Source organism: Peromyscus californicus, unplaced genomic scaffold, assembly GCF_007827085.1.
Source record: "Peromyscus californicus insignis strain IS unplaced genomic scaffold, ASM782708v3 Scaffold_4__1_contigs__length_199733344, whole genome shotgun sequence".
NCBI classification, from domain to species: domain Eukaryota; kingdom Metazoa; phylum Chordata; class Mammalia; order Rodentia; family Cricetidae; genus Peromyscus; species Peromyscus californicus.
In genome coordinates, this window is record NW_026294562.1 from 27,535,610 (window position 1) to 27,554,800 (window position 19,191).

The window sequence follows — 19,191 nt, forward strand, 5'->3', positions numbered from 1 at the left end:
AGCTTCTTCAAGGATTTTCAATCAACTCTCCTTCGAGATCAAACCACAGCTAATTACCCACACAGACCTTCAGATGTGGGCAGCCTTAATATTAGCTCCAAAGACAGGTACTTTAAGGGAAGATCTATATTAATGTACATTCAGAAATGTTACTGGGGTCTGGGGATGTAGCTCAGTGCTTGCCCAGCTTTCACAAAACCCTGGATTTGAACGTCAGCACCAAATAAAATTAGATGTGGACCACACCTGTATGTAATCCCAGCAATCATTTTCAAAGTGTAGTCAGGAAAACAAGGAGTTCAGGGCCAGCCTGGACTACATGAGACTCTGCCTCAAAAAATAAAACAAAGCAGGGGCTAGAGTGATAGTATAGTCCCCTCCTTTCTTTTAAAGTTAGCTCAAGTTAAACACCCACAAAAATTTGAAGACACATTATAAGATAAAGATTTTTTCTGGATTTTTTCAACTTCACAATGTGTTGCTTGTGCCAATGAGATGAAAGTTTGAAGGGCATCCAACAGCCCTGGCAGATATGGAGTAATCATGCAGGTCAGGTCAAGTACACTGAGTATTCTTTCAATGTCATGCAGCTGGAGATCAATGAGCTTCAGCCAGTTGGCCCAGCTTCATAATATATATTTTAATATATATTTTTCTTTTATTAAAAATAGCTTTTATTCTCACATAATATATTCTGATTACAGTTTCCTTTCCCTCTACTCTTCCCAGTTCCTCCCCACCTCCCTTCCCTTCCAGATCCACTCCCTTTCTCTCTCTCATTAGAAAACAAACAGGCATCTAAGGAATAATAATAAAATAAAAGTTGGTGGTGGTACATGTCTTTAATCCCAGCACTTGAGAGGCAGAGGCAGGCAGATCTCTGAGTCTGAGGCCAGCCTACAGCACCTCTATTGGATGCAGTTGACAAATATCTTTTCCTGTACTGTAGGCTGCTGCTTTATCCAAGTGACAATTGGGCTGGCTTACAGTTTCAGAGGTTCAGTCCATTATCATCATGGTTGGACATGGTGGCATGTAGGCAGACATAGTACTGGAGAGGTAGCTAAGAGTTATTCATCTTGTACGGGTAACAGGAAGTAAACTGATGTACTGAGTGTCCCTCAAAGTCTGCCGCCACAGTGACAAGACAATACCCACTCCAACAAAGCCACACCTAATAGTGCCACTCCCTTTGGGGGCCATTTTCTTTCAAACCATCACTTTCCACTCCCTGGCCCCCATAGGCTTGTAGCCATAACATAATGCAAAAAAAGCATTCAGTCCAACTTCAGAAGTCTCCATTGTTTACCACAGACCTTTGATGTTTTAATTATATGTGCTAGGGGTAGTTTCTTTTCTGGTCCAGTCCATTTGGTGTTCTGTATACTTCTTGTACCTTGATATGCATCTCCTTCTTTAGATTAGGGAAATTTTCTTCTATGATTTTGTTGAAAATATTTTCTGTGCCTTTGACCTGGGTTTGCTGGGTGTGTGTGTGTGTGTGTGTGTGTGTGTGTGTGTGTGTGTATCTTTTTGTATGCTGTGAATATGTGTTTTCCATTGGTTTATACATGGACTGCTTTGGGATATGGCAAGGCAGCTTATAGGCAGGAGGGAAATCCAGGACAGAGATAGTGAAAGTAATATAGAAGTTAAGTCACGTAAAGATGGAAATCACACATAGTCTGGATTATACTGTCTTTGGGATTTTTAACTGCAGAAAGGCATTTGATCATAAAGGCTGCTGGTATCTTGACTTCAAAATTTATGTCTAAGGATATGTTGCTTTGGAAAAGAGGTTCTGCTTTTGCTTCCACAGAAGATGAGAACCTGTGGATTGCTTCCAGGCTAATTTGGTTTGATCAGCCAAGACTCCCTGAAAGGTATTCAATGACACCATGGCCCAGATGGTCCAACATCCAAAATCAGCTTCACAGCAACTAGCTCAGACAATGCAGCATCACAGACTACTCCAGTCAGGACTTGACCATAATCCTAAAATTTTCTTTGTGTCCCCATAAGACTACCAGTGCCCACAATCAGCAGGAAGTAGCCTAGAAAACTAAGCGCACATCCCCAAAAATTGGATTATGGATGAATGTCTCTGTTAGAGATTGGTTACAAATTGTTATTGTTCATAGTCAATATCTTTCTAAAAGAAAAACAAGGGATATGATATAGATTGAATCTACTTTTAAAGAGCAGCAACTTGTTTAAAATTGCTATAGGTTTTAGTTTATTACAAATTTAAAGTTAATTTTGTTACACTGTCTGTATATTTCTACTCTTGTTTAAGGTATTATGTTTGTACAGCTCATTTAAAATTGTAATGTATAATTAAGAAATACAGATTCATAATTAGTCAAATATAATAATCACTTACAGTCATGTTAGTTAAGTTTTCTAGGTATACATAAATACATTTCAACTAGGTAGGTGATCTTCAAACACTTCAGAGACCTACAGAATATGGCATTTAAAATGTTTTAAAAGCTTAAACTTTTCTGGACAGTCAGACACATCTGCTCCTGGCATCACCCATTTACTTCAAAGAGGAAGATGGGCATCAAAGACACTCCCTATGGAGTTTATCTTCTTCTTACCACATAATGGTCATTTGGGCAACAAACTGCTCTTGCCTGGACTGCTTGACAGGATGTTCTATAAACTGGACATGCAGGACCCATAGAAAGGTGACCACTGAACTTTCCAAGGCGAGATGGTCCTTCAGGTTCCTGCTATGTGGAAGAAACTGCCAGACATTCTACAGGACACAGAGAGAAGTGACTGAGAGACTCTAGGCCTATAGGCTGAAGAGGGATGCCCCAACGTTGCAGAGGAACTTTCGGTGACTGTTCAGGCAGCCAGCTATCTCTGTCATTCTAGATTTTTGGAAGTTGCTTACAATGTTCTTCCTGTTTATTTAGGTAATATTTTATCCTTCTGGGGTCTTTGATGTAGTTGAAGACTAGATAGTTATAATTGTAATTTTCCTTAGTAATGATAAAAGATAAATTAGATATGAAACTTTACACTCACAAATACAGGATAGATAGAATATTTTCTTTAAATTTGCCAAATATAAATAGACTAGATATTGTAACTGTAATTCTTGCTTGATAACTGTTTTGTTATATGTAATTTTACTATGTTAAAGTTAAAACCTTCCTTTTTGATTAGACAGAAAAGGGGAAGTGCTGGGGTGTAGATGAACTTCTAAATGGTCTTATTAAATAAAAAACACAGAGACGGCCGGGCAGTGGTGGCGCACGCCTTTAATCCCAGCACTCGGGAGGCAGAGCCAGGCGGATCTCTGTGAGTTCGAGGCCAGCCTGGACTACCAAGTGAGTTCCAGGAAAGGCGCAAAGCTACACAGAGAAACCCTGTCTCGAAAAACCAAAAAAAAAAAACAAAAAAAAACAAAAAAACAAAAAACACAGAGACAAATATAGGGATGAAAGCCTCAGAGAGAGATCAGAGGAATAGGACAAACCACGAGCTAACCTCACCTCACCAACTCCGCAGCTTCCAAAGAGAGCTACTTCCTGTCTACTCATGCCTATATGCCTTTCTGTTCTGTTCTCTCATTGGCTCTCTTATCTAAGCTACCTCACTTTCTCTTCCTACACAGCTCTGTCACTTCCTGTCTGTACAGGCTTCCAGAACTCTATGGTTGGTACTGGGATTAAATGCATGTGTCACCACGCTTGACACTGTTCCCTAGTGTGGCCTTGAACACACAGAGATCCTGCCTGCTAAGTGATAGGATTAAGGGCATGTGCCACCACTGCCTGACTTCTTTGTTTACTTAAAATGGTTTGCTATTTCCTCTGATCTCCAGGCAAACTTTATTTATTAAAGCACGAATAAAATATCACCACACTGGGGGGTGTCTTTCTGTATGCTGTGAATATGTGTAGTTCCCATTGGTTAATAAGTGGACTGCTTTGGCCTATGGCAAGGCAGCTGATAGGCAGGTGGGAAATCCAGGACAGAAACAGGAAAAGGAGAGGCACAAGCAGAGAAGAGACACCAGCTGCAGCCAGGAGAAACAAGATGTAAAAGTATCGGTAACCCACGGTCACATGGCAATTTATGGATTAATAGAAATGGGCTAAGTTATAAGCCCATTATAGCCCATAAGGAGCTAACTAGCGAGAAGCCTGAGCTATTAGGCCATACAGTTTGCAAGTAATATATGCCTCTGTGTGTTTACTTGTCCAAGCGACTCCAGGACGGGTGGGACACAGGAAAACTTCTGACTACATGGGTTTCTTCTCCTTCCTCTATTCCTATTATTCTTAGATTTGGTCTTCTCATAGTATCCCAGATTTCCTGGATGTTTTGTGCCCATTTTTTTCTTTTTGATTTAACATTTTCTTTGACCAAGGTATGCATTTCTTCTATCATGTCTTCAATGCCCAAGATTCTCTCTTCTATCTCTTATACTCTGTTAGTGAGGCTTGCCTCGGAGGTTCCTGTTTGAATTTCTAAATTTTTCATTTCCAGATTTCCCTCAGTTTGGGTTTTCCTTATTGAGTCTATTTCTACTTTTGGGTTGTGGTGGTTGAATTGAATGACCAACTTAGGCGCTTATATTTGAATGCTTAGTCACCTGGGAATAGAACTCTTTGATACGATTAGAAAGATTAGGAGGTATTGGATTATGGTAAGAAGTGTGTCACTGGTAGTGGGCTTTGAGGTTTCAAAAGCCCATGCCAGGTCAAGACTCTGTCTTCCTGCTGCCTGTGGATCAGAGTGTAGAACTCTCATTTACTTCTCCAGCACCATACATGCCACCATGCTCCCCACCATGATGATAATGGACTAAACCTCTGAAACTGTAAGCAAGCCCCCAGTTAAATGCTTTCTTTTATAAGAGTTGCCTTGGTCATGGTATCTCTGCACAGCAATAGAACAGTGACTTGAACTATTTTATTCATTTTTTTTCCACTGTTTGTGTTTTTATAGGTTTCTTTAAGGGATTTATTCATTTCCTCTTTAAGAATCTCTCTCATACTCATAAATGCTATTATAAGATCTTTATCTGGTGCTTCAGCTATGCTGGAATTCTCAGTACCTACTGTAGTAGGGTTACTGGGCTTCAGTTGAAAGATGTTGCCTAGGCTATTGTTGATTATGTTTTTATGTTGCTGCCTGGGCATCTGAATTTAGGAAGATTGTAATTCTAGATACTGATATCTGGTCTTGTCTTTGTTGAGTGGGTGTTTTGTTCCTTGGTTTCTGTTGCCTTCTCTGGTTCTTATGAGGTTGTGGAAGGGGTATGTTGCCTGGTAGGGAATTCTTCTGGGATCCTGATAGGTGTGGCCACTGGGAAAATGTGTTTCTAGGTATTGGGAGCTGACACTTAGGAATGGGAATGGGCAGAGGTGTTGGGAGAACTGAGGGAATTCACAGGAAGGAGAAAAGCAGGGTACTCCACCAGGATCTGCCTTGTCCCTTGAGAATGGGGGCAGAGAGTGAGGAGAGGTCATAATAGGTAGTCTGCTACAGAGCTAGGAATGAGACTAGGGGCTTGGATATGAAGGAGAGGTGTAGCGAGACTTTTCTTTCCCACCCTAGTTCCCAAATAACCGACATGGATACATAATATTAATTGTAAATGCTCAGCTGATAGCTTGGGCTTATTACTACCTAACTCTTACAACTTAAATTAACCCATTTCTGTTAATCTATGTGATGCCCTGAGGCTCGTGGCATTTACCTCTCTGGCATGTCTTGCTTACTCTTTGTCTGTCTGCTGGCGACTCCTCTGACTCTGCCCTTCTTCTCTCCAGAGTCCTCTCTGTCTGGCTGTCCCACCTATACTTCCTGTCTAGCTACTGGCCAGTCAACTTTTTATTAAATCAATCTGAGTGACAAGTATTCACAATATACAAAAGGATTATTCCACAGCAGAGAGGAGGGAGAGTGAAGATCTGAAGCTCCCCTACCTACTTCACTGGCCTACTTACTTCTCTGGCAGCTTTGGCTGGTGAGTTCTCAGGGAATACCCACCGGAGTTAGGAGCTGGGATGGTAGGGTAAGTGGGGAGGAAGGTTAGATTGGAAGATCCACTGGAGATAGGAGCAGAGAGGAGGAGGAGGCAGCAGCAGGTGGCCTGCCACAGAGCTGGGGATGAGTGTAGAGGATTGGATTTGAAGGAGAAGAGGCGGAGGTAAAGACCTGTTGTATACCTACCTGCTTCCCTGGCTGGAGTGGCCTCTGGGTTCTCAGGGAGTGCCTGCTTGGAGTTGGAGGCTGGGATAATGGGATGAGTTGGGGGAAGGAAGTTTGGAGGGGAAGATCTGTGTGATCCACTGGAGGTGGAGGCAGAAAGGAAGGGGGAGGCTGCAGCAGGTTTCCTGTTACAGAGCTGTGGATGAGACTGGGAAGACTGGATCTGGATGATCAAGTTTATTTCACACAGACCTGAAAGCTTCAAGTCAGCAAACTACCAGTATGATCATGCTGTGCTGAACACCTTCTTAAGAGCTGCACAGCCCCAACTTTTCACTGTTTTCATGTGATGGCAATAAGGCTCTCTCTTGGGTCTCTTATGATGGTATTCATCTTATTAGTGAAGGTTTCTATTCTTATGACCTAATTGACTTCTAAAGGCCCTATCATAATGGCAAGTAGGACATTACAACCGTAACAACTTTGTGTTCCCCACTGAGCCAGACCCACCATTTGTAGCCATTTCAGCCATCCCAATCACCATGGAACTGAGTCTGAGCTGTTCTTCCTGAGTCCTTTTCAAATTCCAGACCTCCCCCTCCAAAAAAAAAAATAGCAAAATAAATGTTTATCACTCAAAAATAGGAAGTTAAAAAATACAATATTTCCTACCATGGAGTCCCACCCAAAAGATATTTAAATGAGCAACACCTGTTGAAAATAAGTTCAAATACTATTGCTAAATAAAAATGACAGTGGACCATTGTTCCTAACTGAGTAGTCCTACCCCAGGATGAAAATCAGAATCGATCTGAACTTCCAAGTCACCAAGGGAGAGACTAAGCTGTTTATCTTACTTATAAGAAATGAGGATTTGAAAGATAACATCCAATTTCTTCATTTACCCAATTGGCTTGATAATGATGTTTATTCTGACTTAATCCTTACATAGAAATAGCTAACCAGAAGTAACCCAATAATGATAACCCATGGGCTATTTTTATGTTGTCCAATCTCCCTGACCCAGCATTTAAAAAAAAAAAAGTAACTTTGAAGTGACCAAATCGGGCATGCTGGCATGTGCTTGTAATCCCAGCAGACAGGAGGATCATGAATTTGAGGCCATCCTGGTATACACATTGAGTCCTAGGCCAGCATGGGCTACTGACAGACATCCTGGCCAAGCTTTGGTTTTGTGTTTGATTGTTTTTCTGTTTTCTTCATCTATTTTCTGACCTTACAACCAACTTCTGCTAACCACATTGGAGCACATTTTCTCTTTAATGCAGTATTGCCCAATTCTGTAATTAAAATAAAGCCAACAAAAACTGTCAAGCTGAGTTGCTGTGGTTTTGTCCTCTGACACTACTCTAGCTGAACTGACCCCTGTGTCATCTGTTCATATTTCCTAATGTTAAAAGGCAGCTGGTCATTATTGGCAGACTTTGATCTGAAGTCACGAGTATGGGACAGCAGCAGGGGACTGGTGCTAAAAGCTGGTCTTTGAAGGGTCTGGCCCTGAAGTTCATTCTGGGAGTGAATGATCTGTGAAAGCTGGTCTTTAGCTGCCAGGAAGCTCTGTAGCCACTCTGCAGTCTCTAGTCACTACCTCAGCCTATCTTGTGTGTAGGGATATGGCTTTCAGTGTGGCTTAGCATGGGTTCAAACACCTCCTCTGTTGTGCCACATAAGCTGGTTGCATGACTCTGGGCAACTTGGTGAACTTGGGCACACTGAATATTTTCTTCTTTTGAGGAAAGTCTCACTAAGTGGTCTTGGCTGGCCTGGACCTCAATAGGTACAGCAGGCTGACCTCAAACTCATGATAGGCCTCTTGCCTCTGCCTCTGAAGCAGTTGGATTGGAGGTGTATACCACTGTGCCTAGATTTTTTAATTTTACATTTCCTGTTTTGCTTTATTTCTTTTGCAGTTAGGGATAAGGTGTCACCCTGTAGCTCAAATGGGCCTTGCTCATGTTATAGCCCAGGCTGTCCTCAAAATTATGGCAATTATCTTGTCCTCGCCTCCCAAGTTTATCACAAGCATGAGCCATCATGCTGAGGAAAATTTTTAACTAGTGTTTGTTGAGACAGGGTTTCCTGTATCTTAGGTTGGCCTTGAACTCACTGTAGCCAAGGTAGATCTTCTTGTCCTCCTGTATCTTCTTCCCACAAGCTCAGATTACAGGTCTGATCAACTGTGCACAGTGTTTCTGTGGTGCTAGGGATGAGCCCAGGGCTTCACCCATGCGAGTCAAGCACTCTACCAACTGAGTACATCTCTAGCTCATCTGTTCTTATCTTTAAAAAGGATAGGACTAGTGATGCAACTCAATTTAGAACACCTACATGGTAAACACAAGACCACACTGTTCCATTCCCAGCACCACAGAAAAATAAAAATGGGGATCAAAGAGCACTTACCTTTGTAGACACCTAGCAGTAATATCTTCAAATATTAAATGATGTTTATTTTCCTGGCATTTAACAATGAGGTCAAGCTGGAGACGACTGGGCATCTTACAGATGGCATTACATTCCTCTTACTGTCCTCAAGTGGTCGCTCAATACTCACTTGCAAAATTAATGTGATATCCCATTGTTTCATGTATGTCAGCCTTCCTCAAGCCTTTGTCTCCCTTTGCCCTCATTTTATAAGCTAGTGATCTAACCTTATATTTCACTAATAAGAGAGAAAGAAGTCTATCTTCCCATCACTAAATCTAAACATAGGGTCTGGGAAAGCTAAAAAAAAAAAAAGTTCCCAGTAGGCTTAGCACCCACAGCGTATAGAGGCAGAGCTCTTTTAAGAGACCCTGCTACCAGGCACTTGAATGGGGGTAAAAACTCCTACCGTATGGACCCAGAAACTTCATAGAGCTGACTGGATAGACCAGCTCCAGGCAGGGGTCCATAGGAATGAGGCTCTACTCTCACAGACCTGAAGTGGAGTGAAGCCAGCTGCCAGGCCATGTGCTAAGTAAGCTGAACTGCACACAGAGGACCTAGCTTCCATTTAGCAGTTTAAGGTTTGTCTCCTGTGGTCAGAGAACACTGTAAGTGCGTGGACACGCAAAAAGTCAGGTCCAGGCTGAGAAAACCTCTGAACAGGTTACAATGTGCTTAAAAATGTGCTTAGATGCTAAAGAAAGAAAAGAAAATGGGTATAGACAGTCATAAAAGTAAAGAAATAGTTTAAAATAATAAATCTTTAAAGAGAGAGTAAAGTCATATAAAAGAAGAAAACCACAAAAAGATGAGAAATATACATGGTGTCTAGATCCTGTATGGTGCTTTGTTGACTTTGAATTTTTTAAATGCTAATGAATAAAAACCAACAGACCCATTCAGGGATCTCTGATGGGTAAAGAAATCAAGTTTGTAGGGTAAAAGACAATGCAAAGAAACAAAAGCTCCAGTTGTACAAAATTTCCAGCTCTTGACTGCCAGACCCTCAAGTCTGACCATGCCTGAAAGTAGCAGGCAGAAGCCATGCAAGGATCACCTTAATCAAACAGGACAGAAAGTTTTGGTAGCTCTTCCTTGATTGGTTACAATTCTCATCTTATTTGCAGACCCTTAGTCAGCCAATCAGGGTCCAGTTGGTGCTTTATAATTTCTGAAACTTTAGGCTGCAGAGACAAAAAATTCTGAAAGCTCAATAGAAAATGAAGAGAAAGAAGAGTACTGGAGATATGCTCTTCTGAATATCAAAGCCCCTAATTCTAGGTAGGGAGCCTACTTGAAGAAGGCCTCAATGGGGGCTTACCACACTTAAGTTAGGGAGCCTACTTGAAGAAGGCCTCAATGGGGGCTTACCACACTTAAGTTTCTGCAGTGGACAGAGAACTCACTTGAGCCAGCCTCCAGGACTCAACCATTTGCTTCAAGCAAGGAGACTCAATCTTGCCCCAGTCTCCAAAACTCAGATTTTTGGCTTCAAGACTTGTCATAGATGAGATACACATCACTCCTGTTCCTCCTGTCAATGACCTGTTTTCTCCAAGCTTCCTCTTCAAGGGGCTGCTCTTGGTTGACACTCCAAAACCCTCAAAGAGCTTCCAGAGTTGTAGCAGTTCTTAGAGCTGCATGGCTCTGGGATAGCATCTTGCTGCTATAAAAGTTCAAACCTGTTCTGTTTCAGTTCTCAAGTCCTACATGCAATCTGTTTATCTAATCCATATGACATTGTTAGTAATAAAGTAAGTAATAAAGCACCTTCATTTTAAACATTACTTGATGTCTGCCTACTTCTTTATTGGAGGGAGGGAAGGAATGAGAGAGGACTTGAACCTGGTCAGAGGCAGGAGATCATCTCTACCAGCCACTTCACTGGGGCATGCCTATAATCCAACACTGGGGAGGGTGACAGATAGATAGTGGGTTTAAGGCCAAGATAGGCTATATAGGGATTACCAACCAGGTCAGCTCTGTCTAAAAACATCAAACAGATAAGCAAAAATTTTAGGTTTAGTTTGGGTTTTGGTGGAGGGAAGTTGTTTGAGACAGGGGCTTGCTATTTATCAATCTTCCTGCTGAAGTCTTCTGAGTACCTGAATTACACTCAACTACAATATTGTTTTAATTCTACTATTTGTTGTTTATTTACTTAGAGTTTAGAGATAGGGTTTCTGCACTGCAGCCCAAGATACTCTCAAACTCATGATAATTCTCCTTCTTCAGCCTTCTGTGCCACCATGCCTGGATCAGCTATTCTTCATTTAGGCAAATTTTTTTCATTTACGTGTGCTCGCGCACAAATATGTACCAAGCAAAACATAGGCCTGTTATGCATGTGTGGAGGTCAAAAGACAACCTTCAGAAATCAGTTCTCTCCACAATGTGGGTTCTGGGGATTGAACTCAAGTTATCAGTCTTGGTGGTAAACACCTTGTGTTGGTTTGAATAAGAATAGCCCCCATAGGCTTATATATTTGAATGCTCAACAGGGTGTGGCACTACTGGAGAAGGATTAGGAAGTGTGGCCTTCTTAGAGGAAGTGTTACTGGTGGTGGGTTTTGAGGTTTCAAAAGCCCATGCCAGGCTCTGACTCTCTCTCCCGGCTGTCAGTGGATCAAAGTGTAGAACTCTCAGCTACTTCTCCAGTGCCATGTCTGCCTGTGTGCTGCCATGTTCCTGCCATGATGATAATGGAATAAACCTCTGAAACTGTAAGCCAGCCCTGAATGGAACACTTTCTTTTATAAGAGTTGCTATGGTTATGGTGTCTCCAACAGAACACTGACTAAGACACACTGCTCCCCACTAAGCTATCTTGACAGCCGTAGCTGAAATAATTTTGTAAGGTGGCAGGATGACTGTGACAAGTATGAGGGCTTTGTGACCTCTACAGCAAGTCTCAGACTAGCCAGGGGTCCATAGTGAGACTGTGTCTCAAAGGGAAAAAAAATTTTTTTTTTTTGGTTTTTCGAGACAGGATTTCTCTGTGTAGCTTTGCGCCTTTCCTGGATCTCGCTCTGTAGACCAGGCTGGCCTCAAACTCACAGAGATCTGCCTGGCTCTGCCTCCCGAGTGCTGGGATTAAAGGCGGAGAAACTATAAAAATCAACTGTATGAAGCGAAAATTTCTTCCATTATTATTAAACTATCTAGCGGGGACAGGCCATAAAGGAAATGCAAATGTTTTATATATCTCTTGATCTACCACTATCCAAAATAAAGAATCTATTCATCAAAATTCACTAATAATAATCAGTTCAAAGACAGTAATTTTGGCCTAGGGATGTAGCTCAGTGACAATGTTTGTAATGAATGCATGCAATCCAGTCTTGTGTTTAACCCCCAGCACTATGCAAAAGACAGGATGGCTATTATGATCAATCCACATGAGTCTATTTAATGGGTAATAAGGATTTATTAAGGTATAAATTGAGGAAATACACTCATGAATACAGAACGAAGTAGACAGCTGAAGTCATCCTCTGATCTGACTGGCAGTGAATCCTTGCTCACAGGAGCAGGGAGAAGGGACATATGACCCTTCTCCCTCTCCTTTTAAGAGGTCACGTAAAACAGTAGGAAGCACTACCTCTTTGGGCCCTTGTAGCCCTAGGTCATGGGCGGAACAAATACCACTACAGATGAGCTTGCAGATCTCAACATATTTTATATGTTTTGATACATTGCCAAATACTTTTGCTCAGATTTGTCTCATTGTTGGCCATTGGCAGCAACCTCAGATTGGTTTTCGGTTAGTTCCTTTTGTATTCATTACTTCTGTGCTGCTGTGTGTCCTGGTCAGGGTTTCTATAGCTGTGAAGAGACACCATGACCACAGCAACTCTTATAAAGGAAAACATTTAATCGGGATGGGCTTACAGCTTCAGAGATTTAGTCCATTATCATCATGCAAGAAATATGGTAGCAATTGGGCAGATACGGTGCTGGAGAAGGAGCTGAGAGTTCTACATCTTGATCTGCACGCAGCAGAAGGAGACTATGAGCCATACTGAGCATAGCTTGAACATATGAGATCTCAAAACTTGCCTTCACAGTGACACACTTCCTCCAATAAAGCCACACCTCCTACTAGTGCCACTCCCTATGGGCCAAGCAGTCAAACACATGAGTCTATGGGATCCATTCCTATTCAAACCACCATGCTGTGATAGAATAATTGACAGAAGCAGCTTCAGAGAGTGAGGATTTTTGTTGCTCATGGTTTTAAAGGATTAAGCATATATATGTTTGTCATGTAACTGGGCAGAAAACCATGGTGGAAGGAGCTGTGGCAGTGGAGAGCTAATAACATCGTGGAGAACAGAAAGCAGAAAGACAGATGGGAAGGGATCAGGGACAAGACACACTCCCCACACATACACACATGTATAGGACTCACCCTTAGTGACTTAATTCTTCCAGCTAGGCCCTATCTTTTAAAGTTTCCAGAACCTCTAACATTAGTATCACCAGCTGGAGATCAAACGTTCAACATATAAGCTTATGGGATGACATGTCATATTTAAACCATATCAAAATATTGTTTTTACCAGAACAAAAATATTTTTTGAGACATGGTCTTGCTATATAGCCCTAGGTGGCCTGAAACTCACTATGTAGATTAAGCTAGCAGTGAACTTGAGGTCATCTTCCTACCTCTTTCTCATGAGTGCTGGGGTTACAGGTCTGTACTACCATGCCTCAATTCTAAAATACCTCTAGACTAATTTACATTTCTTTGACTACAGTTGTATCAAATGTCTACCGTGGGCTGAGAGATGGGAATGGATGGAGTTATGTCATTCACTTTCTAAAATCATCTAATGTATGTCTTGTAGAATGAAAAAAGTACATTTCCTTCCCCAACTCCTCTGCCATATCTTGACTCATACATCTCTTTATCTGCCTGTTCATCTGTATCCTTACAATATCCTCTACAGTCACTGGAGTTCTCTGAGCTACTCTAGCCAATAATCAAACCTAGGGAGCAAGTCTGATCAGAAATAGAGGTCACAACCTGGCCCTTGCACTTAACATTGGTTGATAGTAGAGGTCCTGTGAGACTGACATCTTGACCTGTGGAATCTGAAAAGTGGCAGAACTGAATTGAATTGCAGGTTGATGATACTGCTGGGTATTTACTTGGTGTATGCATGATGGGTAGGAAATTCCCATACATCTTGGTCATTGGAGTGTTGTGGACTGTGTTAAATATGAAACACAGAAAATCTGGTAGCTTCATTTGCAGCTAGCGGATAAGCTTCACTATTTGTAGATATCTTTGCCTGGAAAATAAGGCAGGTAAGACAAATCCAAAAGTCCAGAAGGGCCTATCATGTAAGGACCTCCCTTCTCTTCCATTATTCTTGAGGACATGCGCACATACTCTCTTCACCAGCATTCCCAGTGTAGTGATTTGAATGAGAATGGCCTCCATAGGCTCATATGTTTGAACATTTGGTCCACAGTTGGGAAGGATTGAGAGGTGTGGCCTTGTTGGAGGAGATGTGTCACTAGGAGTGAGCTGTGAGGTCTCAAAAACCCAAGCATTCCTAGTTAGCTCTCCCTTTGCCTTGTACTTGAGATATGCTGTACACTCTCAGCTACTGCTCCAGATCTATGCCTGGCTGCCTGCTGACATGATGGTCACAACACCTAGGATCATGGAACTTTGATTCTGGAGAGATGGCATACATGCACAAGCGCGTGCGCGCACACACACACACACACACACACACACACACACACACACACACGTATTCATTTCCTTTCTTCCATTGCTTTACATGACAGGTCACACCTCAACCTTCAGTTACCAACATAATGTGATTTATTACTCCCTTAAAAACAGACCCCCTCTTCCACTTATGGTGTTTTATACTATTTTAATTGTGTCTCTTTTTTTTAAAAAAAGATTTATTTATTTATTATGTATACAGCATATGTGACTGCAGGCCAGAACAGCCCCTTAATTGTGTCTCTTAACAACCTGTATTCATTTCTTGACTTACATATTTGTTATCTTCTCCTCTCTTCCACCCCAAGAAGAATGTGTAATCTGTAATGGGAGGAGACTCCCCCTTCTCGGTTATCAATGTAATCTAGTACTTGACAGGATTTTTTTTCTTCAACAGTTAGGTTTGATCTCATTGTAGGCAAGTGTTCTACAACTGAGCTAAATCCCCAGCTCTTTAACTCAGTACTTGTAGCAGTGGCTATCAGTTAAAATGTTTGTGTAAATATCTTGTGTGGCTGTATGAGCACTCACTGGCTTGCTACACTTTCAGAGGACCTGGATTCAGTTCCTTGTACCCATGCCAGGTAGTTTACAACTGCATGTAAATCTAGCCACAGTGGGAGTGGGGACATCTCTGGCTTCTGAGGGCACCTGCAGTCAGGTGAAGAGACACATAGTTAAGAAGAAAATAGATCCTTAAAATATTTTACATGTAAATGTACATACAAAATAAGAGACCATGGCTAGAATTTTGTGGTTTATTATTATTGTTGTTGTTGCTGGGGATTGAATTTGAAATTTTTACTTTTTTAATTAAAACAAAATATTGGTTGTGTGTGCATGCACAAGTACCCTGGCAGAGGTCACCTGACAACTTTGTGGTGTCTGGATCTTTACAAGGATTCCAAGGATCAAACTAACATTGCCAGGCTTGCACGCCAAGTTCAAGATGAGCCATCTCATCAACTCTTTTATTTGCCTTTTTGAGGTAGGGTCTCATTGTGTAGCCTAGGCTGGCCCCAAACTCCTAGTCCTCTTGTGTTTGCCTCCTGAATGGTGGCTCATGGGTCCAGCCACCACGCCCAGCTTAGGAGATTCTTTTAAGGAGAAAAAGGCTCTTTTGCAAACAAGAATGTAAGACGCTAGAATGCAAATCCCAGTGAGAAGCAAAGCAGTCCAGTTACTGTAAGGAACTCAATGTGGTGCGGGGCGGTAGATGTTAACACAGGTCATGGCATAAGGTCTCCAGGGAAGGGGAGAAGCAGTTTCTCCGGCAGAGTTAGGAAGTGTGTGGGAGTAGAGAAAAACAACTGTTATCTGTCCTCCCACAGTGACAAAAACAGCACAGAAGGCTTCTGTAACCAGATGTGGGGGTGGGTGCCCTACACCTCGGTTCTAACACTATCCACCTGACTTAACACAGATGAAGTAAGGACTCGGCACCAGCAGACAGCCTCGATCTCAGGCACTAACTGCAAGCCCCAGCTATATGACCTGTGTGCTGACGGCCTCCATCCTTGGTATCCCATGAATTTCCTCCTTGGGTTCAAAATTGGTTAGTGTGAACTCAGGTTCCAAAGGAAGAAAAATAGGAGACAGTTGTGTATTGAAGATTGGACATGGCCAAATGACTACATTTCATGACTGTGGAAAGTTAAAATGCTGTAGGCCAAAGCTAAATTATCTTGGGCTATTTTTAGTTCCTCTGAAAGCCACTCCTTGCCCACTTCTATGACCAGCCTAACATGCTGTGCCTATCAAAAAATCCTCTAAGATGTATTTTTAGCAAGCTACTCACTTCTACCAATCTAAAAGCTAAGAATATCACTATAACATGAGATCTGTAACAGATTTTCGTGCTTTGTCCTAACCCACCTACCTGATGTTTCTAGCAATGTATTTTGAAAGTGTCTTGATTTGTGACTTTCTTTTTTCTCTTACTATAAAAGATTCATGAAGGTGGGCATGATGACTCATGTCTTTAATCCTAAAACTCAGAAGGCAGAGGCAGGTGGATCTCTGTCAGTTCCAGGCCAGCCTAGTCTACATAGCAAGTTCCAGGACAGCCAGAGTTACATAATAGAGAGACCTTGTTTCAAATAAAACAAACAAACAAACAAAAACCCGCATGAAATTGTTACCACATTGGAACATGGGATTTGAGGTCATCTGAATCTGTGTTCCTGGGACATGGTTACCCATATTGGGCTCCACAGTAAACGATCCTTTATTCCTTACAATGTTGTAGCTGGTTTTTGTAGTTGTTGAGATAGGACACAACTCATGGAAACACTTTCCTTAGGTTTACCCACTTATCATAAAGAATTCAGATGAACAGTTAGATGAAAAGGTACATTGGCAAGGTATAGGGGCAGGGCTATCTCTAAAAACCTACACTGGAGTGCTGGGCTTGGTGGTACAGGATTGCAATCTTAGTACTTGGGAAGCAGAAACAGGAGGATCAGTAGTTCAAGGCCATCTTGCCTACATAGCCAATTTGATGACACCCTGGGCTATATGAGATGACTCTGTCTCAAAAAGAAAACAAAAATTAGAACGACATGGAAGTTCATTAAATTTCTTTCTTTTCTTATTGAAAATATATTTTTCTTTGATACATTATGTCCAGACCACAGTTTCCCCTCAGTCCACTCTTCCCAGCTCCCCCCACACCTCATCTAGAGCCCCCCCCCCCCCTCTGCTTCCTCTTCAGAAAAGAGTGGGCCTACAAGAGAGACACCCAAACACAACAAAACAAGACAAGGCAAAAGCCCTCATATCCAGGCTGGACAAGGCAACCCAACGGGAGGAAAAGGGTCCTAGGAACAGACAAAGAGTCAGAGCTATACCCACTCCCACTGTTAGGAGTCCCACAAAAACACCAAGCTAACAGCCATAACACATACACAGAGGATCTGGTGCAGACCCATGCAGGCTCTGTCCACGCTGCTTCAGTCTCTGTGAGCCCTTGGAGTTTAGTCCCTAGCTACCTAAAGCTTCCTGAAGGTTGTTGGATGGGGCTGAAAATTCAACCCTCAACCTTCTGTGATGATTCATGTCTATCATACCATCGTGGGGAAACTGAGAGTTCAAAGCCAGTCAGGGCTGCATTATAAGTGCCAGGCCAGCCTGGGCTAAAGTAAGACCCTTCCTCTACCATTCCCTGCTCTCCCTCTAAGAAAGACAAAGTTTCAGTGCTCTGATTTTCTCATCACTTGTTAACTTTCTGGTGCTGAGCCTTATCTGGAGCCTGTCTCTGGCTTGACCCTGAGCTACCTAATGAGAATAAAATCAGTTATAATTAAAAAAGGGAGTATGTTATATAAAAGATACTCTTAACCCTCAATAAATGCCAAGGGTTTTAGGAACTTGGTGACATGCTCTTGAGACTACAGGGTATGAAATCAAGGACAGGGTAAGCGAACTAAAAAATGTAAACTAAGACAGCCTGGTGGCCTGTGCCTGTAATTGTAGCATTTGAAGAGCTGAGGAAGGAGGATCATGAGTTTAAGGCTGCATGGTGAGATCCTGTCTCAAAGCCAAAACCAGAACAAACGTGAAGAACCTCTGACTTCCAGGCCTAACGGACTCTCCTCTCCCGGGTGTCTGTGTAGCAGATGAGCTGGTGGATGTTGAAATGGGCTCAGGACCTGGTCGCCTTCTGTTGTCTTTAATGGCACAGGGAAAGCTCTCCTGTTAGATCCCTTGGGTTGAGAGCTTAGGTTTAACAATGAGTCTCCAGTGTGTCTGCTCTCAGAGCTCATGCGCAGCCCAGTGGATGGGTTGGATGCAGATAAGCACCAGGGTAGGGGGGTGGGGGGATGAGGGGGTGGGGGTGAGGGGAGGTCTTTTTCTTTTTGTGTTTGTTTTTCTTCTTATTTTGCCAAGCTGGGGATGGAGCCCTGGTTTTGTTTTTTGTTTGTTTTTTTTTTTCACCAGCTTAAGCTTGGGCATATTTGACTTTGTTACCATTTTCCCAAGTAACTAAAATGTCTACAATAATAGTGTATAATTATGGCATGGTGGATGGGTTTTATCTACATTTTTTTTCCCCAGAAATTAACAGCAAATTGTAAAAAGAACCAGCAAAAGAGAGCGGGGTATGAGAGGGGAGAACAAACAGGAAAAAAGGGTAATACTAAAAATCTTGTAAGCTAAACTAAAATTAATTTACAAAGAAGTTGCAAGTCCCATATAGAATCATCACATTAAACTCTGTCTCAAAAACTAGCATAATGGTGGATGTGATGTCATCACACCTCTACACCTTTAATCCCAGCACTTGGGAGCCAGCTTGTCTATACAGCAAGTTCCAGGCTAGCTGGGCTACATCAAGTTACAGTTCCAAGGATTAGGGCATGAAGTTAGCAGGTAGCGATAGGAGGACCGCCTCAAATTAAAGGGAGCCAGCTGGTCTGCATAGCGAGTTCTAGGCCAGCCAGGCTTACATAAGGGGATGGAGCCACAAATCAAGCAAACAAAAATAAAACCAGGTTACAAGGCAAAGGTCATAGTTCAGTGATTGAGCATCTGCCCTGGCAGGATTCCATCCCGAGCACCACAGCCCCTAATTATTTATGCACACGTGCACACACATACACACAGAAAGGAAGCGAGGGAGGCAGGGAAGAAGAATGTGGGAAGGAAAGCTGGGGAAGAGCTGAAGAGGAGATAAAGAGAGAAAAGATTAGAATGAAGTCAGGCAGGCTCATGCCTACAGTCCACGGTACTTGGGAGGCTGTGGCAGATCTCCCTCTTTCTCTCCGAGACAGGATCTCACTATGGAGCTCTTGTTGACCTTGCCCTTTTGGCAA